The following is a 27,488-nucleotide window of genomic DNA, read 5'->3' on the forward strand; positions in this document are numbered from 1 at the left end:
AAGATTTGGCGGACAGTCCTGCAGTGTGACTTCTCCTACGGCGACCGTCACATTATCTTCGTTTTTCAAGATAAGCCATGACCAAAATGAGCGCTAGAGATTTCTTTGTAGCCTCCATTTCAGTCCCGCAATGAACACAGCTCAGTGTCACCGAACATCATCGATTGATGATATAATCAATATAATCATTGATTAATGATATAATCAATATAATCATCGATTAATGATATAATCAATATAATCATCGATTAATGATATAATCAATATAATCATCGACTGATGATATAATCAATATAATCATCGATTAATGATATAATCAATATAATCAATATAATCATCGATTAATGATATAATCAATATAATCATCGACTGATGATATAATCAATATAATCATCGACTGATGATATAATCAATATAATCATCGACTGATGATATAATCAATATAATCATCGATTGAGGATATAATCAATATAATCAATATAATCATCGATTAATGATATAATCAATATAATCATCGACTGATGATATAATCAATATAATCATCGACTGATGATATAATCAATATAATCATCGACTGATGATATTATCAATATAATCATCGATTGATGATATAATCAATATAATCATCGATTAATGATATAATCAATATAATCAATATAATCATCGATTAATGATATAATCAATATAATCATCGACTGATGATATAATCAATATAATCATCGATTAATGATATAATCAATATAATCATCGACTGATGATATAATCAATATAATCAATATAATCATCGATTGATGATATAATCAATATAATCATCGATTGATGATATAATCAATATAATCATCGATTAATGATATAATCAATATAATCATCGACTGATGATATAATCAATATAATCATCGACTGATGATATAATCAATATAATCATCGACTGATGATATAATCAATATAATCATCGACTGATGATATAATCAATATAATCAATATAATCATCGATTGATGATATAATCAATATAATCATCGATTGATGATATAATCAATATAATCATCGATTAATGATATAATCAATATAATCATCGACTGATGATATAATCAATATAATCATCGATTAATGATATAATCAATATAATCATCGACTGATGATATAATCAATATAATCAATATAATCATCGACTGATGATATAATCAATATAATCATCGACTGATGATATAATCAATATAATCATCGACTGATGATATAATCAATATAATCATCGACTGATGATATAATCAATATAATCATCGACTGATGATATAATCAATATAATCATCGACTGATGATATAATCCATATAATCATCGACTGATGATATTATCAATATAATCATCGATTAATGATATAATCAATATAATCATCGACTGATGCGTTCCAGGGCAGGTTTTTGAGCATAAGTAACGACTTCAAACCTCGACTCACGACTTTAGCGTTCCAGGCAAAGTCTCGCCAAACGGCCTGAGTGGAAGGAAATGTGGAAGCTAGATGTAAACGAAACATGGCGGACCGTACGGGGCTTATGCTCATTTACAATCATTTCTATCGCCATAAGGTGCTTACTCCTTGCTTATTTGAGGGAAACTGAGGAGAAAAAAACAGCAAGAGAAGCTGCTATACCTTTAATTTGAGGTTATTTGTATATTTAGTTCATAAACACCGCAGCTGACATTAATGGCAGCTTAGATCTGACAGTGTGACGTGGCTTACAGCGGAGATCATGTTCTACAGTCTGAGCAATCGTAAAGCCTATTATACATCACACAGTGTCACCCAAGAGTTATGATTAGATTGATCCATATTTCAGTTTATTCTCTCATGTTTTTCAGCTCGTCTGCCTGTTCCTGTCATCATCAGTAACTCTTCACACTGTTCATCATCATCATCATCATCATCATCATCAAATTGTTCACTGGTGTGTTCATCAGTGTTGAATGTGAGTCATGTGACTCTCTCCTGGTTCAAAGGAAACAGTTTATTGTCCAACATCAGTGTGTCTGATCTCAGCATCAGTCTCTCTCTACCTCTGGAGGTGGAATATCAGGATAAAAACACCTACAGCTGTGTGCTGAACAATCCCATCAGCAACCAGACCAGACATCCCGACATCACTCAACTCTGCCACACATGTGCAGGTACGGCAGCACGGCTGATATAATGTGTGTGTTTATTCACTGACCTGATCTCCGTCTTCTGTTGTAGATCAGAATCACTTCTTTCTTTATCATTACAGAAACGGTCGGACCGTCTCCTCCTCCTCCTCCTCCTCCTCCTCCTCCTCCTCCTCCAGTCTCTCTGATAGTGCTGATCTCTGCTGGATCTCTGATGACTGTTGCTGGATTTGGGATCTTCTGGATCTGCAGGAAACACAGAAAAACTGATCAAGAAGGCAAGAGTAACATCCAGATTTTAAACATGAGTTTATAACAAACAAAACTTTATACTGTACCTACTTATAGTAAATTAATAGTTTTGTGTAACTGTCATCATTTGCTCATCCTCAAATTGTTCCAAACCTGTAAGACTTTTTTCTGCTGAACACAAAAGAAAAATATTAACCAAACAGTGACCGGCACCCACCAATGTCAAATTATATTTGTTAATTCCATTTTTAAAAAGACTGTGCTTTTACTTTGACAGCCATAATAATAATAATAACACACGTTGTGAATAATCAGATCTAGTTATTGAGTTATTTTAATGCATTTATTATCATTGAAACAGTTGAGACGGGTGAAGACGAGATCACTTACGCCGATCCAACGTTCTACAAAAGAAACGCACAGAAATCGGTAAGAGAATTTATTATTAATTCATGTTGTGTGTCTGTGTGTCATTTCATCAGCCAGATGGAGATCAGTGTGTGCAGTTGTGTTTCTGTCTGTATAATCATCCATCACACACCGAACTAAATCAGATGTTTTATAAAAGCCATGAGATTTTCAATGCAAGAAACACTTGTCATTCCCCCATTTAACTATTTGCATTAAAGTACATTTTTAGCAAGCAATTAGTCATTTGAAATGGAAAACATTTTAAGGCAATAATAATGATTTCACGAGAAGCAATTAATGATTAGGCTAGAACAACCAATTCAAACAAATTATGTTTTGTTGACCTTAAAGGTGTCTTGAACTGGCTTTTGTATACCATCATCTGAGGTCAACTAATGCCGTTTGTGTGATTTTTACATTCAAAAACATCATAACTAATAAGTAATAGGCTATTTTCTCCACTGGTTTTGAGGCTCTCTTCTGAATGCTGGGTTTTAATGGGCATGAAGCACTGAAGAGTTAGAAGTAGACGCCCACAGCTAGGATTGGATTATCTCTGACAGGGCTCTCGAAACGTATCTCTCATCCACCCGCAATTTATTTATTTTTTTATTACTTGGCCCGCGCTAACGGTGGATATAAGCGCGAACCGCACACACATAAGCTGGCATGCGCTCTTCAAATATCCATTCAAGAGAGTGAACATTAACAACACAGATTAGGGCTGCACGATTTGGGGAAAATATATAATTGCGATTATTCTGGTTAAAATTGCGATTTATTTATTTTTTTGTAATTATTATGATTATTATTACTGCTAAAAAATATTTTTAAAAATAAAAAATATTACCATTACAATAACATTTTCATAATTAAAAATAGAGAATGTCAGAATAAATATAACAATATAATATTACTAATAAGTATTATTCTTAATCATTATTTTTTTTATATTTTCAAAAGACTGCTGCGTTACACACACAGAGTATTTATTATAGATTTTATATATATATATATATAATAAAAATCTGTGTTGTTTATCTGTGTTATCTGTGTATTTCTCAAAGTCTATGTCTTTAATATGAAATATGAACCTCTTGTGCATCCACTTTGGGGGAAAAAACTCCTGTAAAATGAAGAAAAACATGGATTGTCCTATAAATATATTTCTTTTTAAAGTTAACAAAGTTTTTTAATTTATTAAGTATTATTTTTCTTATTATTTATTACCCAAAAGTTTAATTCATACTGAAGGCCAGAGGGCGCCAGAGGGCGCCCTCGAGCGGAAAAGCCACATTAGAGCAGTAGTGAAGTTCGTTTTCAGGAAATCCCTGATGTGAAGCTAACGCTGTAGGATAAATAAACAGAAGATAGAAACGCTTTGATTTAACATGACGACAATAAACACGACTACAGCAAAATATGGTGTATTTCAGTTCTTCAAGCCGTCTAGGGTATTTTCATAATAATAAAGGTCTATTATAATGCAGTGCTGATTGACATAGACGTCATCACTGTAACGTTAAAGAATACTATAAAATAATGCATCGTCTGCCTCAATCTGTGATGAGACGCCACATTGGCTCACAAACACTCGACTGACGATAGTTAAAAAAAAATTAAATGTTGTCTTTTGTTGAACAGGTTAATGAACGCTTCACTAGTTTCTGAAGATGTTTGACTCGTGCTGCTTTTTCAAAAGCGCGTTATAAGCGACTCAAACTCCCAGTCTTTCAGATGGAGCAGTGTTTACTCCTGATCACAGAGCCGCTCTTCGCTAACACACTGGGCATTTATTTATTTAATTAAAATCGAAGCCTTTAAGCTTTCATAATCGCACATTAACCAAAATCGCAATTGCGGTTCGATTTAGATTAATTGTACAGCCCTAACGCTGTTATTTCAGTATTTAAGATTCACCGGCCTGCCGATGTGCTTAAATTTTGGTCTGGAAAACACATATGCCCGGGACGTTGGGCTTTGCAAGCCCCCTGACCCATAACATATCCGATGTGATCTGTTCTGATCCCGAATCACAATGAACCAACAAATACTGGACTCTCCAGCCTGTGACAGCGTGCTAAGGTATTTTCTGTTAGACGCGTACACATAATCGATCTGTAACAATGCAATACTATCACATATTTAACAAAAACACGTTTTACTCACATAAGTGTGCTGCACCATTCCTCCTGTCGTATCCAATATAGAAGGCACAGCATTGTGTTTTAATCTCAATATGTCTGCAAATCCAGTGTCGACCTGTGTTTTGTTCACAAACAATCATCTTGCTATCTTCGGCATGTTTATTGCTCGGCAGCGTGATCATAGCGTAATATTTAAATAGTATTTAATATACACCGACAATGGTGTATATTCGGCTACAGTCTGGAGCCCTGCGTGACGCGACTGAACACAGCTCGGGACCGAATATAGTCTACTTGTGAGTCGATGCTATACAGATACTATAGTCACATTTTTAACATTTCAGTATGTAACGTTACTTGGTTACTTGGTACTTGTGACATCCCTACATACAACCATGTTTACTGTTCGTAAGGGGATCATGGTTCTGTGTAATCACAAACTGTATTAATCTATCGTCTCACATGCCTACCTAAACTAACACGAGTCAGTACATTGCATCGGATTCTGAGGTAAAACTTTTGTCGTCTTAACGTCATGTAACATTAAGCTTAAGAACTGTTGCCGCGAAGAAGAAAAAAACTATAATTATGCTAATTAAAATTATTATTAATGAAAATATATGAACTTATCTTAAAACATCTGCAACCAGTGGCTGTGTCTTTTCCATTGTCCTTTCAAAATGACAGTTTGGGAGCGAATTTAAACGAATCCGGGCGGGAAGCACGTGAAACAACCAAGCATTGCGACCCAGCAGGTTTAACCCAATGACTGGAAATTTGAAACTACCCAATGGTGTTTAAAATGTGATCAAATAAACCAACAAAAATTACCCAACAGTCTTAACCCAGCATTATTGGTTAAAAAATAACCCAGCATTATTTAGAGTGCAAGATGTTATTTGATGTAATTTCCTCAAGATGTTTAAGTTTGCATGCAGTGCTGATAAATGTTATTTGAAAAAGATATTCAGCAACTGCATCTTGTGTTGTGTTTTTTTTACAGAAAGTAAGCGAGGAGGATCATGTGGATTATGCACCTATCACAATGAGAAGATGACTTGCTGTGACAACCTTAGAGTCTGAATCTTAGTCTTTAGTTGAGTTTTGTATAGAGAAAAAAATGCAAAATCTTGATGCACTCTGCTTTGGTCTCATACATTCAGTATTGCTGGGCGGCCGAACAGGATGTTCATTAGAATGTGTCTGAATGATTTGTGTTTGATGTCAGTTTGTCATTGTCTCTGTCTGAGGTGTGAATAGTGTGGTTGAAGGACTTTTTCCATTCCTGTTCACATGAAACCATTGACTTCTGCTCTACAGGAGACCTGCTTCACTACAAAATACCAAACTCAGCACGGATGCTTGACAAAAAAATACTTGTGCAGTGATCCTGCAGTTGACCGGTGCCTCAAAAAGGTACAGATATTATCACTGGGCCTGTACCTTTTCAAAAGTTACACCTTTGTAACTTATTTAGGGTCGGCCTACATACATAGTATCATCAGTACCCATCAGTGACAGCTTGTACCTTTATTTCTAAGAGCGTCCTTTCAGCATTATTTCCAGATATAGCAAAAGTTCTTTCAAAGCAGAACTATTCTTGATACCTTTTATATTTTCATATAAAAGGTCATATACTTTTTCTGCCAGTGTCTGGGTAATTTTAGGAATAAATGCATTGTATGACTTACAATTATGTTTGTTATCTGGCAACCTGTTGGTGCATGCACCGAACTTTGAGGGGTCACTGAAAAACCTCCAGTTGGTTTTTGCTGCTATCCCGAGCTGGGTTATGACTCAATCCAAAAAAATGCCAAAAAAATTGGAGATAGACTGCTTTCCTGGGACATGCGGTGAGTGCCGCAGGGGTCACCACCGACCCAGCAGTCCCAAAGAACATAGTTGAACTAAGACGCTTCCTGGGCCTGGCCTTGTACTACCGGTGCTTCTTCCAGAACTTCTCCACCATCGCCAGTCCACTGCACCAGCTAACGGAAAAGGGCCGGCACTTCATTTGGGATGAAGCATACAATGGTGCCTTCAACCACCTGCGTGAGGTACTGACTCAGGCCCCAGTGCTAGCATATCCTGACCCAGGCCGGCCGGTCATCATCGACACTGGTATTATGCACGTTGTTGGTATTAGCACGTTGTTGTCGCAGGAAAGGAATATCTGCTAGCAGTGGTACTGGCACTTCGCCACTTCCGGCCCTACCTATACAGGAAGTTCCAGCTGTGGACAAACCACGTGTCTATCACCTGGTCATTAAGCTTCCGAACCCCAAAGGGGCAGGTGGTACGGGAGCGGCTGGTAGCCGGTCAGCGGCCTGAGCAGCAAGAGATAATGGCTCTGGGACGGTAACAGGAATTATTTTACTCTAACGGCCGTTTCACACCGCAAGCGTGAGCGGCGCGTGAGCAGCGCGTATTTTTTTCGCCGCCCATGTTAATCAATGAGCGCATTCACACCGGGAGAAGGAGCAGCACGTGAGCGTCAAGCAGGAGCATCGCGTGAGCAGCAGTGAAGCGGGGGTTTCGGCTGCGAGCCTATTTTTGCTGCGCTGCTGACACTCCTGACGCTCAATTAAAGTGAAAGCACACTTTTAAAGGACAAAATAAATGTGATTTCACACAAAAAGTGCCTAAAATGCACACAGGAAGCACGTGTAGTGTATTTGAACAATAACTGGAGTATGTCAGAGAAGAAAACGAAGAATAAAAAATATATGTGGAAGATTTTAACAATTTAAACTTGTTTTGATTATTCAGTTTGGGTGAAAGTATGGTTATGATTATAACAAATAAAGTAAACTAGCCAGAAAATATAACAAACTTTCGTTTAGTTTAGTATTTGATACTCAGACAGGTAAAGGCTCTGGGTCTGCAGCTGCAGTCACGGTGTAAAGCGAAAGCACACTTTTGATGGACAAAATAAATATAATATCACAAAAGCGCTCAAAATGCACACAAGAAGCACATGTGGTGTGTTTTAACAATAACTGGAGTATGTCATTAAAGAAAACGAAGAATAAAAACCATCTGTAGAAGATTTACCCATTTAAACTTGTTTTAATTATTCAGTTTGGGTGAAAGTATTATAAAAAGTAAAGTAAACTAGCCAGAAAATATAATACTTTATTTTAGTTTAGTATTTAATACTCAGACAGCTATAGGCTCTATCATTGTGGGAGCCGCTGCTGTGACGCTGCACCAACGCTTCCAGTGTGAATACTCTCGCGCGTCTGCAGCTGCAGTCACGGTGTAGTTACGCTGAAGTGCTGCTCACGCGCTGCTCACACTTGCGGTGTGAAACAGGCGTAAGTGGCTTAGCCTTATCATCTGCTTTACCATCAGTGGCAGACAGCCGAAGGTGAGGCCACCGTACTGCAACTGCTGGTGCCTCGCTCTACAGCGTCAAGTCCTGGGGCTCATGCATGGTTCAGTGGGGACGGGCATCTTGGTGTGGCAAAGACCCTGCGGGGATTAAGAAGCCGGTTCTACTGGGTACAGGGTTCATACAGGTGCTTGAAATCCTTAAAAATGCTTGAATTTTGATGTTGTGTTTAAAGTTTAAAAAGTGCTTGAATTTTAGATAAAATGCTTGAAATTGTAATTTTTCTTTCACAAAAAATACCTATCTGAATGAATAGTTTGTTTATTAAATGTAGAAATAAAATGTTGGAGAGCCTAAGATTAAACCTGCTGTGCTCGCAGATTGATCTGCCCGTCTATTTCCACGGGTGACTCCGCCCCCATGTTGTGGTTTCAATGAACGTTGGCTGAAAGATTCTAAATACTTCACATCTGGAACAATAATAGCATGCTCAGGTTTTTTGTTTACCAGTCAAAAGAGCCCATCTCATGTCTCTGTGATCTTCTAGTCACTAGATTTTGCTTGGGTTCCTCCTTCAACGCAAGTCTGTGGGATTTTTTTCACCTGTTTATCGTCCAGCAAGAGAAAATGGTGCGTCTGAAATGTACACCATGGATTATAATTTATGTTAGTGTGCATTCTACAACACCATCTAGCATCATAACCAGGAATCAGCTCCATCATCTAATATAAGCATATAATAAATGTTATTTACACACTGGGTTGGTGTTAGGAACTGAATTGAAATGCTAGTTGTCTTGAGTAAAGGTCAGAAGATGAATCCTTTGATATTTACCCATCATCAGTGGTATGATATTAACTGAACTGATAAATGTCTCCATCTGGTGTGATTCTGAAGAACAGCATCATCTCTGTGAGCTCAACAGGAAACAGACTACTATCCTGCCGGTGTTCTGACTAGATTATATATTTAACCCATCAGGATGTTGGCATAGTTAAAATTACTTTCTTCAACCAATCAGACCAACAATCCGGGTGATGTACAGCTGCAGGGCGAAATCAAATCGCCAGCAGATCGGGCTGAGTTTATCCAGTATCAATACTTAGGTCACCTTTTCAAAACTCTAAACTCAGTTCTCTTAACCAACTTTCAACTTGGCACAGCAGTTAATATGTAATTAATAAAAACTACCACATCATAATACATGTCTTACATCAAGTTATTCTTCCATTTATGCTTAAATCTTAGGCTTCTATATTGATCAAATAATTCATACCACTCCTGATATTGAGTGGCGCCATCTGGTGGGTTTTGAATAACAGCAGATAAACACAGCATCAGCACAACACAACAGGTGGCACAGAATGTGTATAAAGTTTTTTAGGATAGTGGAACAAATATATACACAACAGGAAAGTGCTGTGAAACTGTAGATCATAAAGACTGTGAGTTGAGATATGTCTGGATTCATAATGTAACATGCAAACGGTAAAATCCGTCTTAAATGAAGCGATGCATTTGTGTTGGAAAAAATGTGCCATATGCTGAAACGTCAGTATCTCGTGAATGTGCGGACAACAGTTAGAGGAAGTTAGAGATTACAGTTTGTAAAGTTTTAAATATGTATATTTTTCGTACACAAACGCATCAACCTCACTTCAGAAGGCCTTTATTAACTCCCCAGAGCCGTTTGGATCAGTTATATGAACTTATTTTCGTTTAAAAGAATAATGTCATAAACACCTAGGATGACTTGAGGGTGAGTAAATCATATACCCACTCCTCATACACATACAACCACACAGTGTTAACTACATTCACTATATTGCCGAAAGTATTAGGACCAAATCATTGAATGCCACCTGTGCAATAAGTCCATTCGTGAAATTTCCTAATTACTAAATCACGCTCAACTGTTAGTGGTATTATAAAAAGTGGAAGCAATTGGGAACAACAGAAACTCAGCCATGAATTGGTAGGCCATGTAAAATCACAAAGAGGGGTCAGTGCATGCTGAGGCGCACAGTGTGCATAAGTCGCCAACTAGAAGAATGGTCACAAATTCCCATAAACACACTCCTAAACCTTGTGGAAAGCTTTCCCAGAAGAGTTGAAGCTGTTAAAGCTGCAAAGGGTGAGCCAACTCCATATTAAACCCTACGGATTAAGAATGGCAGGACACCTAAAACTTTTGCCAATATAGTGTATTTTTAATGAACCCTGCTCATTGGGATCAGGTAAAAACACTGGGTCCAGAGATGGTCTTGTCATTGGTAGATGCAAAGGTCCACAGGCCACAACATTTAAACAAATGTATTTGATTGATTGGTTGATTATCCACAGCAGGAGGCTCAGATATTTTGGTAGAGGAATTAATTATTAATTAAATGATTCACAAAATGTGATTACTTCCCATCACCATAGTATGAGACAGGATTTGGCAGGCAGTCAACATCTGGTACAACACCGGGACTAATACACTCCTGAACAAAATCTTAAGACCAGGGGATGCATTGCAAGTTGTACACATTTAGCACTTGTGGATCATAACCGGGTTGTAAGTGCTGCTTCAAAATGTTCAAGTTCAAGTTCATTTATTTATATAGCACATTTAAACAGCCGCAAGACAGACCAAAGTGCTTTACAGAGCAAGCATATAAAAATAAAAGCAGCAAAACATACATAAGAACAACTAAGCTAAGATTAAGTATAGAATCAAGAAGCAAGTGTAAAATAATAAGAACAGTCTAATCAATATGCTAACGAGAATAGAAAAGTTTTTACTAGAGACTTAAAGAGTAGCAGGAGCTAGTTCTAGTTCACTCTAGAGTAGTGGGAGCAGTTCTGATCTCCAGAGGCATGGTTTTCCACAGACGAGGCCCTGCCATCGCAAAAGCATGCTCCCCTTAAGATGCCAATAGAAGAAACAGGAACAAGAGACAAAAAATAGAGAGTAGGCAAATTATTGAAAACTGCATTTAAACTCAAACAGGCCATTCATCAGCTGATCAAAAGTTTAAGACCGTAGCCATAAAAAGGTCAAATCTGCACAAAAATATGGCTTTCATGTCATTGTCCTTCAAGCAGTCATACTGTGAAGATCTCCTGATGGCAAAGGCAAAAAGGCTTTCTCTCTTTGAACGTCGCAGGATTGTTGAGCTGCACAAGCAAGGCCTTTCGCAGCGTGCTATCGCTGCTGAGGTTGGACGCAGTAAGACAGTCATTTTACATTTCTTAAAGAATCCTGAGAGTTATGGGACAAAAAAGTCAAGTGGTGGACCCAAAAAGATTTCACCTGCACTGAACCGCAGGATCCGGCAGGTTGTCTGTGAAGACAGGTCGATCCTCAACCCAAATTAAGGCCCTTACTGATTCTGACTGCCGCACAATAACCATAAGACATCATCTGCTAGAGAAGGGCATCAAGAACAAAAAACGTCTTCAAAGGCCACGTCTCCTCCCACGACACAAACTTGCCCGTTTAGAATTTGCAAGGGAGCACCAAACATGGGACATTGAAAAGTGGACGAGAAAAAATTAACCTGGACGGTCCTGATGGCTTCCAACGTTACTAGCATGACAAGGAGATCACACCTGAGATGTTTTCTACGCGGCACAGTGGAGGAGGCTCCATCATGATCTGGGGTGCTTTTTCCTTCAATGGCAAAATGGAGCTTCAGGTTGTGCAGGGGCGTCAAACGACGACTGGCTATGTGGATCTGTTGCAGCGGGCATCCCTCTTGACCGAAGGCCCCCGTCTGTCAGTAATGCCTGGGTCTTTCAACAGGACAATGCTGCAATTCACAAAGCCTGCCTGACGAAGGACTTCTTCCAGGAGAATAACGTTGCTCTTTTGGACCATCCTGCGTGCTCCCCTGATCTAAATCCCATTGAGAACATTTGGGGATGGATGGCAAGGAAAGTGTACAAAAATGGACGTCAGTTCCAGACCGTGGATTCACTTCGTGAAGCCATCTTCACCACATGGAGCAACGTTCAAACCAGCCTCCTGGAAACAGTCGCATCAAGCACGCCGAAACGAGTTTTTGAAGTGATCAACAAGAACGGTGGGGCTACTCACTACTGAGTCCTTTTTTGACACTTTTAGTACTGTTGTGTGTTTATTTTGGGCTATGGTCTTAAACTTTTGATCAGCTGATGAATGGCCTGTTTGAGTTTAAATGCAGTTTTCAATAAATTGCCTACTCTCTATTTTTGGTCTCTTGCTCCTGTTTCTTCTTTTGGCATTTTGAAGCAGCACTTACAACCCGGTTATGATCCACAAGTGCGAAATGTGTAAAACTTGCAATGCACCCCCTGGTCTTAAGATTTTGTTCAGGAGTGTATGATATTTTCAGATCAAGTGTACTTCTAAAAATTCTTAATAATGTGAAACTGAGCATTAAAAACCTTACTTTTTCTGGAGTAATAATTTATTTATTAATGTTTCACTACATGTGCACACCACCCAGCACAAATAAACATTTCATCATACATTTTACTTGCCATTGCGAGATGTAGGCTATGTTGTATTGTCTGTGCATTACAGTGAAGACAACTCTGAAGTCCAAACACATTTCTTATATTCCTATAAAAGACAACCAGGCCAATCAGAGAAAGTGTGGCAAGGCAAGTTTATTTTTCTGCAGGCTACATCTAGATCCTCCCTGCTGCACAGTCTCACCATCTAGTGTTCAAAATAAGACTTCACGTCAGGAACAATAATACTATGGCACTCTCTGGGCCCTATCAAACATCCGGCACAATGCATCGTCAGCCATGCCACTTGTTTTTTGCTAGTTTCAGCCCGACACAGTTATCATTTTCACATCCAGCAACACATTGTTTAAATAGCAAATGCACTCACGTCCATCTGTTCGCCCATTCGCTGGTCGTAAAACGAGGCGTGTTCAGGCGCATTGTAGGCCGTATTGCTATTTCGAGAAACTGAAATAGAGTGCGCCATTGACCAACAAAAAACGCAGGATTTTTTTGTGTTATTTAAAGGGTGCATATTATAGGCGTGTGCAAAACGCTCGTACTTACTTTACTTACTGCTCATTACGCCCAGTGGCGTATGGGGCAGCAACAAAGGTATTCCACTTCTGTCTGTCTTTGCCCATCTTCTGCAGGCTTCCCCAAGTGTGTTGTAGGTCTGTCATTTATGCCTCTACTGTACATCTCCAGGTTATCCTAGGTCTCCCTCTTCGCCTTTGTCAAGTCCTATTGGTCTTTTCGCAGGACATGGCCAATCCATCTCTACCTTCTCTTTCCGATGATGGTGTTCATATCATCTTGATTACACCTGTTAAGGAGATCCTGATTTGAGATCTTGATTGGCCAGAATATTCTTAGGATCCTCTTTAGGCTTTTTGTGTGGAAGGTAGAGAGTTTCTGTAAGTCTGTCTCAGTCATTCTCCAGCACTCTGAGCAATACAACAGTGCATGTAACACACAACTGTTGTAAAGCTTAATTTTGGTGCGTGATGTGTACTGGCCAGATTTCCATACATTCTGCAAGTTGTTAAAAGCAGTACTTGCATTTGACAGACAAAGTTTAATGTCAGCTCCAGCTCCACCATCTACTCTCACTGTCCTTCCCAAGTACGTAAATTGGTCGGTATCAGGTAGTGCCTGTCCTTCTAATAGTACTGATGGCGAGTGGTCATTGTTAAGGATCATGACTTCAGAATTTTTTGGTGTTGATTCTTAGGCCAATTTGGTTTGGCAAATGTACTCAGTCTGGAGGTTTTCTTTTGAATAAGTTGATGAGTATGTGATGATAAGGCTAAATAATCAGCAAAGTCTAGATCTTTTAAGGTTGAAACAGTGCCCCATCTGATGGCTCTTGGGATGTCGAAGTTTGTTTGGTGTAAAACCCATTCGATATAATAAATATTATGCTATAATGAATAAAGTAGATGACATAACATCCTTGTCTAACCCGTCTTCACTTGAAAAGATATTTCAGTGTTCCCAACTGTGCATTCAAAGTTGTTGTAGAATGCCTTAATCAGGTTGATAAGATGTTGACGGATACCATAAGAATGTAATATTTTCCATAGGCTGTCTCTATATAAGCTGTCAAAAACCTTTTCAAAATTAATAAAGTTGATGTAAAGTTGTCTTTGCCATTCACTACATTGTTCTATGATGTTGTGTAGTATAAAAATCTGATCAGCACATCCTTTCCCCTTGCGGAATCCTGCTTGTTCTTTCCTAAGCTTATAGGCAATAGCTTCGGAAACTCTCTTTATAATGATTTTAGCCATGATCTTACTTGGTATTGATAAGAGAGTGATTCCACACCAGTTATTGCAATCATTTAAAGCTCCTTTCTTAGGTATCTTAATGATGGTGCCTCTGTTCCAAACTTTTGGTATAACAGATTCATTCCAAATGTCTTTGATATGGCTGAAGAATTTTTGCAGTAGGATTGGTACCTATTTGAAAAAGTTCTGCATTTAGGTTGTCACCGCCTGGAGCGTTTCCATTTTTTTTACTTTTTATAGTAGATATTTTTTCAGGTACATCAGGTTGTTCTGATGTCCATTTCCTGTTCTGGTTCAGAGATATTTGGTTCTACAAGAGGAGGTGGTCTATTAAGGACATCACTGAAATATTCTATCCAACGCTTCTCTTGATCCTTTTCAGATGTCAAAAAATTACCATGTTTGTCTTTTACAGGAATATTAGGCGGAGCTTAATTTTTTCCACAGACCTCTTTTGTTATCTTGAACAGCGTGCTTTGCTCCATTCTATTTCCAGCCTCTTCTGCTTTTTCTGCCAGGTTATTGATGTAATTTATTTTATCATTACGTACTTCTTAACTTCTTTGTAGGTAAGTACGTAAGTAAGTAAGTAAGTTACTTACTTACTTCTTTGTGAATATCATAGTCTTTTTGGAATTTTTCCTTGAGCCTTTTGGATTGGGCATCGTTTACTGTCTTTTTTGCCTTTCTTCTGCTTTCTACCTTATTCCTAGACTCATGCATTATCCCGTCTTTCTTTTATGTGTTTGGTTTGTAGTCTAGACAGTCTTCATTGCTTGTTGTTAAGATCTTCTAAACGTTTGCCCATTTTTCATCGATTGTTTCTTTATCTAAATTCTGTAAAAGTTGGCCCTTGTTTTGAAGTTTAAGTATGAAATCCTTTTTTATTTTGGTGCCATTTCATTTGTCAAAACTCTACTTTGGTGAAATTTTCTTTTCAGTAGATCTAAGTCTGATGACAGCCTTTACCAGTTGGTGATCGCTTCCGACGTCAGCTCGTCTTTTCACTCTGACATCCAAAAGAGATCTTCGTCATGTATTGTTGATAATAAAGAGATCAATTTGATTCTTATCCCTTAAATTTGGAGAATACCAGGTTAGCTTATGAATACTGTGATGAGGGAACAGTGTTCCTCCTATTACAAAGTTATTTCGCCATTTGTATTCATTGTCCCACATCCTTCATTCCCCATTATTCTTTCTTATCCATTATTATCCGATCCTACTTTAACATTCAGATCCCCCATTATGATTTTGATGTCATGATTTGGGGTTTATCAAGTTTGTGTTGTAACTGATCATAAAAAGCATCTTTAAGTTCATCATTAGCATCATTTGTAGGTGCATAGCTTTGGAAAAGGCTAATGTTGACTTGTTTTCCTTGTAGTCTTGCACTAATCAATCTGCTATTAATTGGCTTCCATTCCATCAGAGTTTTTTCTAAACCTTTCTTAAGGATAGTAGCAACTCCTTCTTGATGATTATCATCTTCATGACCAGAGTAGTGTTTCTCCTGATGTTGTTTTGGACCATGTGTCTGGTGTCCCGACCATTTTTTCATTGTTAAACTACCAAAAGTGGCTTCAGACACACCTGCGCCATGTGCTTTAGACCATGCGCTTAGATCACCAAGATATTTTTTCACCCGTTTATCATCCAGCAAGTGAAAAAAGTGGGCCTAAGATGGATGATCATTTAGTATGCATTCTACTAGTAGGCTATTATGCATACTAACTAGAGCATGACCAGGAATTCACCTTTAAAAGATCAGCCCCACAATATAATTAGACTATAATTAATTAAAAAGCTATTAAAATTACAGTTTTTAAGTGTGACCAACAATGATAAGTTTTGTTTACGTTTTATTACGTATGTGCGCCAGTAGTCCATGAGGGACTGCTTTCTTTACTTTCAGTTTGTGTTTAGTTTTGATTAAAATTCAGTTTGTGTTTAGTTTTGATTTAAAAAAATATTGCTAATGATTTTATTTCTCTGTATCTCAATCACATCATGTTTTGGGTGATTCAAGTTTGAAGCTGTTCATAAGGAAGCAGGACAGGAAGAAACTCTTCACCTATAAACAAACAAACAAACAAACATGCTCTGAACAGCCACTCTGACCTACAAGATGTGTCCACACAACAGATCAAACCACAAAAAAGACACACAAAAACCTGCAGCAGGTTTCAGTTTGACTCAGAAGATCTTTCAGTAAAGCTGGCACTGTGGAATCAGATCCGCTTTTAATTGTTTACTTTTTTTTTAAACATTAACATAAAGAGCTGAATAAAAATGCACAACAACGACACCACTGATGCACAACAATCACTTGAGATGCTTTAAACCATTTAACACGGTTAAAACTAGGCATACTTTAAAAAATATGTTATACAACACTAAAAATCAGATGAACTATAACATTATATGATATGTAAATGCAGCGGATGAAGGAGGGCCAGACTCTGTGATGGGACATGGGAGGATTCACACCAGCGTCAGTGTTTCTATCAGAAAGTTTAATCAGACACTGAACAACTAAAGAAAATGTCTCACATGTTGTTCACATGCATTTTATTCTGTTTGTGCTGGTGCCGTCTGATTGGTAAGTTATAAAATATTGTTTATTTTAATATTGTTCTATTTTAGAGTAATAGAGAGGCTGCTTCACTCTCAGGACAAAAGGTACAAAAGCTGTCACACTTTCAAAAAGTACTAATGTATACCTTTAAGATAGTAATATCCATCCTATTGGGATAAATGCGCTCACCTTTTGAAAGTGTACTGTCCTAGTTGCAGCTTTTGTACCTTTTTTCCTGAATGTTCTCAAGTTCACATGTAAACATTAAAACTTCAGCTGACTTGATCTTTTTACTTCTGAAAAATCTGTTCATGTTCTCCAGGTGTGTTTGGTGAGTCAGTGTCAGTGATGGAGGGAGATTCTGTCACTCTAAACTCTGATCTTACTGAAATACGTGGAGATAAAGACATACTGTATATATTTGGAGCTGAAAACTCTCTCATAGCTAAAATAAAAGGAATGAAACAAATCTTCTCAACATTTGATGATGTTCCTGACGGGAGATTCAGAGACAGACTGAAGCTGGATCATCAAACTGGATCTCTGACCATCACAAACATCAGAACTGAACATGCTGGAGTTTATCAACTGTGGATAAGGGCATCAAAACTGACATTAAAATCATTCAATGTTTCTGTCTATGGTGAGTAGAGATGTTGTAACGTGTAGCTGACTGAAGAGTCTGAGAGAGAATCCACATGCATGTACACTAATTACAAGACTCTACATGAAAATACAAGAACATCTGACCGAGAATTCAAACATAATACACCACAGAAAATAGCATACACCAATGCATCCAATGACTATGTTGTGTTCGCGTAATACATACAGTATATATACAGTTCTAGTTCTTGCCTGTTTTACGTTGCACATTCTGACACTGTGAGGCCACCATAGGTGCACGCTGTCATGTGGGTTCCGGAAAATAAACATATCAGTTCGCCTCCCTGGCGAACCTGTCATTCCATGGAATCAGTGGAAAACGTATTTTGAACTGTACCTTTTAGCCATTAGATTGGTTAATGCCACTAGCACGAGGAAGCGCGCTATCCTGCTGCCCTTACTGGGAGCGGAAGGGAACAGGATTTTCAGCACGCTTGATGGCACTCTGCACACTTACACTTGTAATTACGGCTTTGCCTGGACATTTTGTGAAGTCACAGAAAATCCCTTTTCAGTGGCTAGAGTTCAGAAAAAGATGTCAGCATCCTGGTGAGTCCACTAGGCAGTTTGTAGCAGATTTAAAAGTTTTAGCGTTGTTACTCAAAGATGCAACACTGTCACTTGAGGATGCATTAACATTTGCCTTACAAGTGGAGGCAGCTATGATGTGCTGCTAAAATAGCCGTTATTGAACAGCCAGTGCAACGGTTATCAAGTTCAGACAACCTGGCTGACTATACAGGTCGCACGCCCCCAGCAAACGCAGCAGCAGAGATGATGTGGGAATTGTGACTCCACCTGTCATGCCACAAGGGCTCAGGACTGCCCGGCTAGGGGCCAAACATGCAGATGCTGTCGGAAACCTAATCACTTTGCTGAAAGGTGCCGGTCTGCTCCAGGTGACTACTCTGAACAGTCACATGACCCAGTGGTGCCAGTGCGCACCATAGACCCCTACCCAGGGACCTTCTCCAGGTGCCTTGTATACCTGGATAGCCGCTGTGTCCCTCTTCTCCTCGACACTGGGGTCAAGCTGTCACTGGTGAATGTCAACACCTGTAACCTTCTCTTCCCAAATAGACAGCTGCAGCCCCCATCCACAGCTCTCTGTGGCTATGGCCGCAGCAAACTCGACATTGTTGGCCTACTTTACCTCCCAGTTCGCTACACCTCTACAACCGTGGACCGCTTCCCATTCCACAGTACACGACACAGTGAGAACATCATGGGCCTTGACCTCTTTCTCAGCCTTGGTTTTACCCTACAGGACAACAACAGAACACAAACATTACGAGTGGGTTTCCCTTGGCAACAAAGCTGGCCATGAACTGTTCAATGGCCTTGGGTGTTTTACCTCATTCACACACAAACCACTCCTGGACCACACAGCGTGCCTCTCGTGGTCCAGACTCTTTGGCGTGTTCCCCTGGCTCTGCAGGATGGCGTTACACAGGAGCTTCAACGCCTCCAGGCTGATGGCATCATAGAACCGATTGACACCTCTCCGTGGGTGTCCAACCTTGTCATCGCCAGAAAAAAGTCAGGTGGACTGAGAGTTTGCGTCGACCTTCGCCAGGTCAATAAGGCAGTGGTGCCTGACAAGTACCCTCTTCCGACGACAGAAGAGCTCACAACCCACTTCTACGACTCTCAGGTCTTTTCTAAGTTGGACTTATGTCAGTGCTACTTGCAAATCCCTCTGCACTCGGAGAGTCAGAACCTAAAGGCCTGGCCTGTATGGCTATATGAGGATGCCTTTTGGGCTCAGTTCAGCACCAAGCTGTTTCCAGAAGATCATGTCCACAATCCTTGCCAGCTGCCTCGGTACCGTAGCCTATTTGGATGATATCATGGTTCACGGGCCAGATGTTGACACACAACGCCCGTCTGGAACAGGTCTTTGACTCCCTCAGCTGCCACCATGTCACCTTGAACACAGAAAATTTTACGTTCTCCACACTGGCCATTGACTTTTTCGGGTTCCATGTGTCGGCAGATGGTATCTCCCCTCTCCAGTCAAATGTGGCAGCCATCAGCGCAGTCCCCAACCCCACGAGAGCCTCGCAGCTGGCTTCGTTCTTGGGGATGACAGCCTACTACATGCGTTTCCTGCCGCAGTACACCTCTGTCACGGCCCCGCTGAAGATGCTGATCAGGCAGGATGCTCCCTGGACCTGGACTTCTGAATGCCAGACAGGGTTTGACAAACGGAACCGTCTCCTCACCACGTTTCTGATCCTGGCACACTTCCAGCTTGACTGCCCCACATTCGTGACCTGTGATGCGTCTGCTGTGGCTCTAGGCACCATTCTGTCACAGCTCCATGACGGTGCAGAGAGGCCCATAGCCTTCGTCTCCCGGGCGCTCAGCCACACAGAGCAGAAATACTCAGTGGGTGAGAAGGAGGCCCTCGCCTGCATTTGGGCGAGTGTTTGGTGGCATTTGTACCTGTATGGAAGGGCTTTTACCCTACGGACGGACCACCAGGCACTTCACCCTGACAGCCCTGATGTCCACTTCGGGCGGAGGACACAGACCCCTTCGCCTCTACAGATGGTCAGACCACCTACAGCAGTATGACTTTCAGTTACAATTCACGCCTGGCAAGACTAATGTTGCAGCAGATTTTCTATCCCACCCTGCTGCCAACCAGTGCTCTGCTGTCTCTCCAAAGGATGAAGAAGCGGTAGTACACCTGGTCCACTCAACACGGGACACGGTCTCCCTCCATAACCTGGAGTCTGCCTCGGCAGCCGAGCCAGTCTTCAGCATGTTCCACCTGAACTTGAGCCATACTATTGAGTTAAGCATGAACTGTCATGCTGGGGTGAGGCCTGCATTGCTCGTGGCCTCTGTGCTGTCATCCCAGTGGCCCTCAGAGGGCGTGTCTTGCAACTGGCACATCAGGGACACCTCAGCATCGTCAAAGCCAAACCACAGTGCCATGACGTCGTGTGGTGGCCTGCCATGGACCATAACCTGGAGGGACTTATTTGCTCCTGTGCAATGTGCCTCACCAGTGGGTTGACAGGACCACCCACTTCAACTCCCCTACAGCCAGTAGACTGGCCGTCTGCACCCTGGGACCACTTGCAGCTGGATATCTGTGGTGAGCTGTAAATGGACTGCATTTATATTGCGCTTTTAACAGACCCTATGGCCATCCAAAGCTTTTTACAATGTGCCACACCATTAGAGGTTCCTCCTGGTGGTCTATGACCTGCACTTCAAGTGGCCTGAGGCGGCTCCCTTGAGTACGGTTACCTCTGCTGCTGTGATCAACTTTCTCGACCAGATGTTTTCCAGCTGGGGCTTGCCTCATGCAATTACCACGGACAATGGTCCTCAGTTTCTGTCCTTGGAGTTCACCACCTTCATTGCCAACAAGGGTGTTAGCCATATTCAAACCTCCGTGTATCACCCCCAAGCCAACGGAGGGGTGGAACGATTCAACCAATCCCTGAAAAATGGACTGCGTGCTCACATGTCCCAGGGATACTCCCTAGTTTCCGCACTGTCACAGACCCTCTTCCACTACAGAGCAACTGCCCACTCTATAACAGGGGTCTCAGCTGCACTCATGCTGAAAAGGGAGCTTGTGCTTCCTCTGTTAAGACTTCGCCCACCAATGGGGGCAATAAAAACCAACAGTGGGCCCAACAGGCTAAAGCCTAGTTCAGACTGCACGATTTTCAAACTCGTCGGGTCACTGCTCTATTCACACTGCATGACTATCTGGGTTATTATTCAGTCACTGCTGTGTTCACACTGCACGATGGTTTGACGACAGAGAAGTTCAAACTGTATGACTGAACAAGAGGAACAATCGCCGACAACTCTCTCTCTCTCCGGTGCTCAAACTACGTTTCCCAAACACACGTGCGATGTGACAAGTAAACAACGCGAGATCACACGTGCGTCAGACCGGAGTTCTCGCGCGAGACTTGGAATTGTTATTAAAAATGATAAACTGCACAAAGTTTGCTTCAAATTGTATGTGCGCTGATTTGTGGAGAAAAAGAAAAAAGATTATGGCGGAAGAAATTGTTGGAGAGACAGAGGGAGCCAGGATTTTGTTCTGCAAAGACAGTTTGAGGTAAATAAATAATTATTTAATGTGCTGCTGCTGTGGCTGGATGTGCAAATGTTTGGCGTTTGTCTCTGTTTGATAGAATTGTAAATATATCTATTAAAATACTGAAATTCTGCTTTATAACTCCTCCCTGAACCTCCTGCTGCCCTGTATCTCACTCTCTCATTGGCTGTCGGTGTAATTTTCAGTCAGAACGCACTTCACACAGCAGGAGTTTGAATCGCCGACAGGTCCAGATATTTAGCATGCCAAATATCTCACCGGCGTCGGCGACTCGTCGGCGATTCTCTCTGATCGCGTCTTTGATCATTCACACTGCGTGATTGTCACTCGCGTGCACGAGCGCCGATTTGCCTGTGATCTCGGGCATTTGTCGGCGATTTCACAAAACCTGTCGGCGACTCAAAATCGGGGCAAAAATCGGGCAGTGTGAACTAGGCTTAATAAAACATGACTGAAAACCAAGAGCTTAAATATACAAAACAATGAGTAGACAATTAGCTGCAGGTGTGTTCAATGATGGTAACTCTAACAACTAATGACAAGGAGGAGAGACAGAAACCAAACAAAAAGAGAACATGGAAACAATGAAAACAGAAGAGACACTTCACCATATAAAAGTCCATACAAAACAAAAGACAAAGAACTGGGATCGTGAGACGTCATTTGTCCAAACGTTCATATATTCACACAGTAGTAAAATCACAGTTTTTTTTACTAGAACTCTTTAAAAAAAATCTTTACAAGATTTCAGTGTGTGAGATGACAAACACACTTACTGTCTTCATACTAAACATTCACTCATTCCAAGGGTTTTAAATTAGATTTCCATCACGCTGATGGCACAGCAACCAATAAACTTCACTATGTAGATTTCATGTCAAAACTTTGTATTTATCTGTATTCTTCTTATTCTCTCATGTTTTCCAGTTCGTCTGCCTGTTCCTGTTATCATCAGTAACTCTTCACACTGTTCTTCATCATCATCAAATTGTTCACTGGTGTGTTCATCATCAGTGTTAAATGTGAGTCATGTGACTCTCTCCTGGTTCAAAGGAAACAGTTTATTGTCCAGCATCAGTGTGTCTGATCTCAGCATCAGTCTCTCTCTACCTCTGGAGGTGGAATATCAGGATAAAAACACCTACAGCTGTGTGCTGAACAATCCCATCAGCAACCAGACCAGACATCCCAACATCACTCAACTCTGCCACACATGTGCAGGTACGGCAGCACGGCTGATATAATGTGTGTGTTTATTCACTGACCTGATCTCTGACTTCTGTTGTAGATCAGACTGATGCAGTCACTTGTTTCTTTTTATTACAGAACAATCTCCTCCTCCAGTCTCAGTCTCTCTGATAGTGTTTATCTCTGCTGCTGGATCTCTGCTGATTGTAGCTGCAGTCATCGGGATCTTCTGCATCTGCAGGTAACGTAAAAAATTAGGTCAGGATGTCAAACAATTAATGCATATGTTAAAATATTTTTTTTATAAGGCACCAATTTCAATGTTAGATTAGAAATAGATTAGAATAGAAGAAAACGTTGTAGTTTTAACGTTTAAAAGTGTGTGTTATGTTGTTGTTAATGCAGTCCAGACACAGGAGAAAGACAGAACAGATTCATCATCCTGTAAACCAAAAACACGAAAAAAGGTAAGATCATTCATAACTGTTGCAAAAAGTTGTTGCAGTCAGTTAGTCTGATTGATTTTTTGTGTTATATTCATAACTAACTAACATACAACTCTTCACCTTTTTTTTCTTAAAAGTTGCCAGCCAGTGCCAGCGTTTTTAAAAAAAATCTTTTATCATTTTCACAAAAAAAATGGCCCCCAAAATATTTTGTCATATGAATATCTCAACATGTAATCAGAAAGAACAGAGCCTCTGCTTTAACAAAAAAAAATTAAATTTTTTTTTTAAAAAAATTATTCCAGTTTCATGCATTATATTTTACACTTGGTTATGTGTCAACATCTGGCCCGTGTACCATGATACAATCCCTGGCTAAGCAACCATAAAGTAAATGAAAACATTCTGAATAGATATTCAATTTGTGCATTTCCGGTTATGTTAGGTATGTGTTTATATGTCTCTATTTATTCCATACATCAATATATTCACATCCAGTCTTTTCTAGCAGTTAACTCAACTTTCTGACTACAAACATGTCAAGTTTCAAAGCTCTCAGAGCTTGTGTGATTGATCTGCATTAGTTTATATGCCTTAACTCCCATACGGACAGGCTATATTTTAGTCCCTTTTTGGTTTTGGGGTGTATAACAATATCTGTTCATTTAACAATCTTAGCAGTAAAATATTTTTAGCCAAGAATCCATTTCATAAATGGGAGACCTAAGAGAGGAGGAAAAACATTGTTGGGTTTGGTTCTACCTCCGGTAGGGGTATCTCAAAAATTTGGGGGCATTGTCACTAGCCTATAGGGGTAAGTATCATAAAAAAGCAACATGTTGAGCAGAAAGCTGATAAAATCACGTTTTTAATCAAAGACTTCCTCCAGATCAGATTTAGAACGATGATCTAAACATGTTCACATTTAAAAAACATTCTAACTCTCGGAGGAGTGCCATGAGTGGAGCTAAAGAGTCATGAGCACACACACACACACACACACACACACACACACACACAATATGCACTTATGTGCCGACTGCCAACAAAACAGACATTTGATGCAGTTTCACTCCCCGCCTGTGGTTTCCAATCATGAACGGGAACAAACAAACATGCTGTGTTGCTTCTCTGGGAAAACAAACTGCATCCACTGTTTCCTTTAGACCTACAGACCTACAGTACCATCCAAAAGGTTTAGAAGTTATTTTTTTATGTCTCTTCTGCTCACCAACGATGGATTTATTTGATTCAAAATAGTAAAAACAGTAATATTGTGAAATATTTTTACAATTTAAAATAACGGTTTTCTATGTGAATATAGTAAAATATAATGTATTCCTGTGATCAAAGCTGAATTAATCATCATTACTCCAGTCTTCAGTGTCACATGATCCTTCACTAATCATGCTGATATGAGGATTTAATATAAGCTCAACAAGCATTTATTATTATTGTGAATATTGAAAACATTTGTCATTTTTTCAGGATTATTTGATAAATCATAGATTTAACCCAGAGATGGAAAATTCAAAAGAAAAAACTATTATCTGAAATAAAAAGATTTTGTGAATAAAATTATTACTTTCAAAAGATTTCTATTTCAGATAAATGCTGTTGTTTTGAACTTTACAATTATCAATGAATCCTGAAATAAATTGTACACCTTTTTCTAACATTCATAATAAGAAGAAATGTTTCTTGAGCTGCAAATCAGTAGGCTAGCAAATCAGCATATTACAATGATTTCTAAAGGATCATATGAAACTGAAGACCGGAATAAATAGCATTTAAAAATATATATACAAATAGAAAACAATTATTTTAAATTATACAAAATACTTCACAATATTAGTTTTTTTCTGTATTTTGGATCAAATAAATGCAGCCTTGTTAAGGAGAAGAACTTTTTTTGAAAACATTAGACAAATGTAAATCTTTTGAACGGTAGTGTATACTTGGGTTTTAAGTTTACACATCAAAATAACACTGATCAGTGGTGTAAAAAAGACATTAATGGCAAACAGGGACAGTGCAAGATGAACGAAAACTATTTCTCTCCATTTCCTATTTCTCTGTCTCTCTATTTGAGTGCATCTATATATAAAATAACGAAACTGAGCGTGCAAAAGAAGCAACTTACATAATGCTGTGTGTAGCAGTCAATAAACGGGTCAGTAATGTAGGCCTATGGGACATTTAGGCCTAAATTAGTTTTCTTTTATTATCGCTGTTGTAATGTAGGCCTATCACTGAGGAGCCAGTACGTGTATCCATCGACAATAAATAAAAGATGTTATTTTCAAGTTAAAACCCATCCTAAGATTTTTTGGTTCCCAGAACGTTCTGGGATCGTTAGTTTCGAGTTACCAGAACGTTCTCAGAACATTCCCAGAACGTTCCCCTAACCTCTTTTCTCCATTCATTTACCCTGTTGTACGTCAGTAATAGCCCAGCATTCACGTCCCGTTAAGCGGCATGGAAGACGGATCAATGGACGTAATCAGCCTAGTAGGCTACTACAAACCATGTCATGTCTTTGAACTTGTTTAATCAATATAAATATTTCAAGCACATAAACCTTCATATGGAGGATTAAATAAGGTTGAATGTAATGCATTAATGTACGTTTTGTAAATTGTAGGCCTGTCACTGACACTGCACAACCAGGTTTTAAGTTAAGTGCCAAATAATGAATTCAACACAATAAAATATGGGTTTAAAATATTATTTTTATTCACAGACATTAAAAAATGAATAAATATTACTTTAACTGATAAAATTTCATTAATTTCTTACCACTGAATAACGGGACATAGTCAACTTCTCTCTTTTGGTCAGTAAACAAAAAAAATCTACAGTAAACAAAAATTAACATGTTGTCTTCGTTCACGTGTAAAATCTCTCTAAAATAACACTATTTACACTCGTATATTTATTTATTATAACTTATTATTCAATAAAGATCGATAAACTAATGTCAGTCAGTCGGTAAAAAAATGAAATGACCGTTATATTTTAAATTAGGCGAGTGCACGTCTTTCTGTAGAAGACAGAAGAAAGCGCGTGCTGGAGAAGCGTGTGCAGATCGGAGGCGCGCAGCAACGAAAACCTAAAAATAACCTACAGGGAACGTTCTGGGAAGGTTCTCTTTAGGTTACAAAAACACAACCAATAGAGAACATTCCCAGAACGTTCTTATTTGGTTCCCCACAAAAATAGCCAAATGGGAACGTTCTGTGTTTTTTGGGATATTAAAGATGCGTCATCATCAGATGTGAAATGAACCGCGGTGCTCGTGCGTACTGGCACCTTTTACACGGCACCCCCGCTCAGGTCAGACGGTACCACGGTTGGGAAACGCTGGGCTAGACTACTATGTGAAGTTTATGCATCAATAACGCTAATAGGCCTAAGTGAGATGAAATGTTTTACCTTAAAAATTCTCATTTTAAAATTGCGTTCTCCGTATTCTGAGGTAAATCCAAGATAAACTCGCAACGTGTCTTCGGAACTCGATGAAAATCAGAAGAATGATGAAGACGAGTCTTTGTTTTGATGTGATAGGGGCGTTTACAGGTTCGCGTTCCTTCTCGTGGCCGATTTGGATGTGAATCCTGTCAAGAAGTCGCTGTAGCACGACGACGACGACGTAGCTGGATCAGATCCAACCTGGACGCACATGCGCGGTGGTTTCATTCACAATTTGATGATGTCACATACGCATGCGCAGACAGTAGAGTTCTGGGGGATATGCGCGCAGTTGAGAGTTTTGGTGAACTGGATAAATAAACGCACAATCGCGCAAAAATAATGATTAATAACATGCTCACGCCATCAGGGCACACATTTTGCATTTTCCCTTGAATGTGTAGGCTACTGGTATTTTAAAATGCAATTCAGAAAAGACTTCACAGGAGACAGACGGGAGAACCATAGAGGGGAGAACGCGCGTCCTG

General features: G+C 39.6%; 1 long non-coding RNA gene across 1 annotated transcript; it reads right to left on the reverse strand.

The window, feature by feature from the left end:
* Window positions 1-2,287: 2,287 nt before the first annotated feature.
* Window positions 2,288-27,317, reverse strand: LOC137040058 (uncharacterized). The gene is made up of 3 exons (XR_010897819.1): window positions 26,965-27,317; window positions 23,161-23,318; window positions 2,288-2,384 (listed from the first exon to the last, which is right to left on the reverse strand). It is a non-coding gene; the product is annotated as an uncharacterized lncRNA (long non-coding RNA).
* Window positions 27,318-27,488: the final 171 nt, after the last annotated feature.

The sequence above is a fragment of the Pseudorasbora parva genome, chromosome 14 (assembly GCF_024679245.1).
Source record: "Pseudorasbora parva isolate DD20220531a chromosome 14, ASM2467924v1, whole genome shotgun sequence".
In the NCBI taxonomy this organism is placed as follows: domain Eukaryota; kingdom Metazoa; phylum Chordata; class Actinopteri; order Cypriniformes; family Gobionidae; genus Pseudorasbora; species Pseudorasbora parva.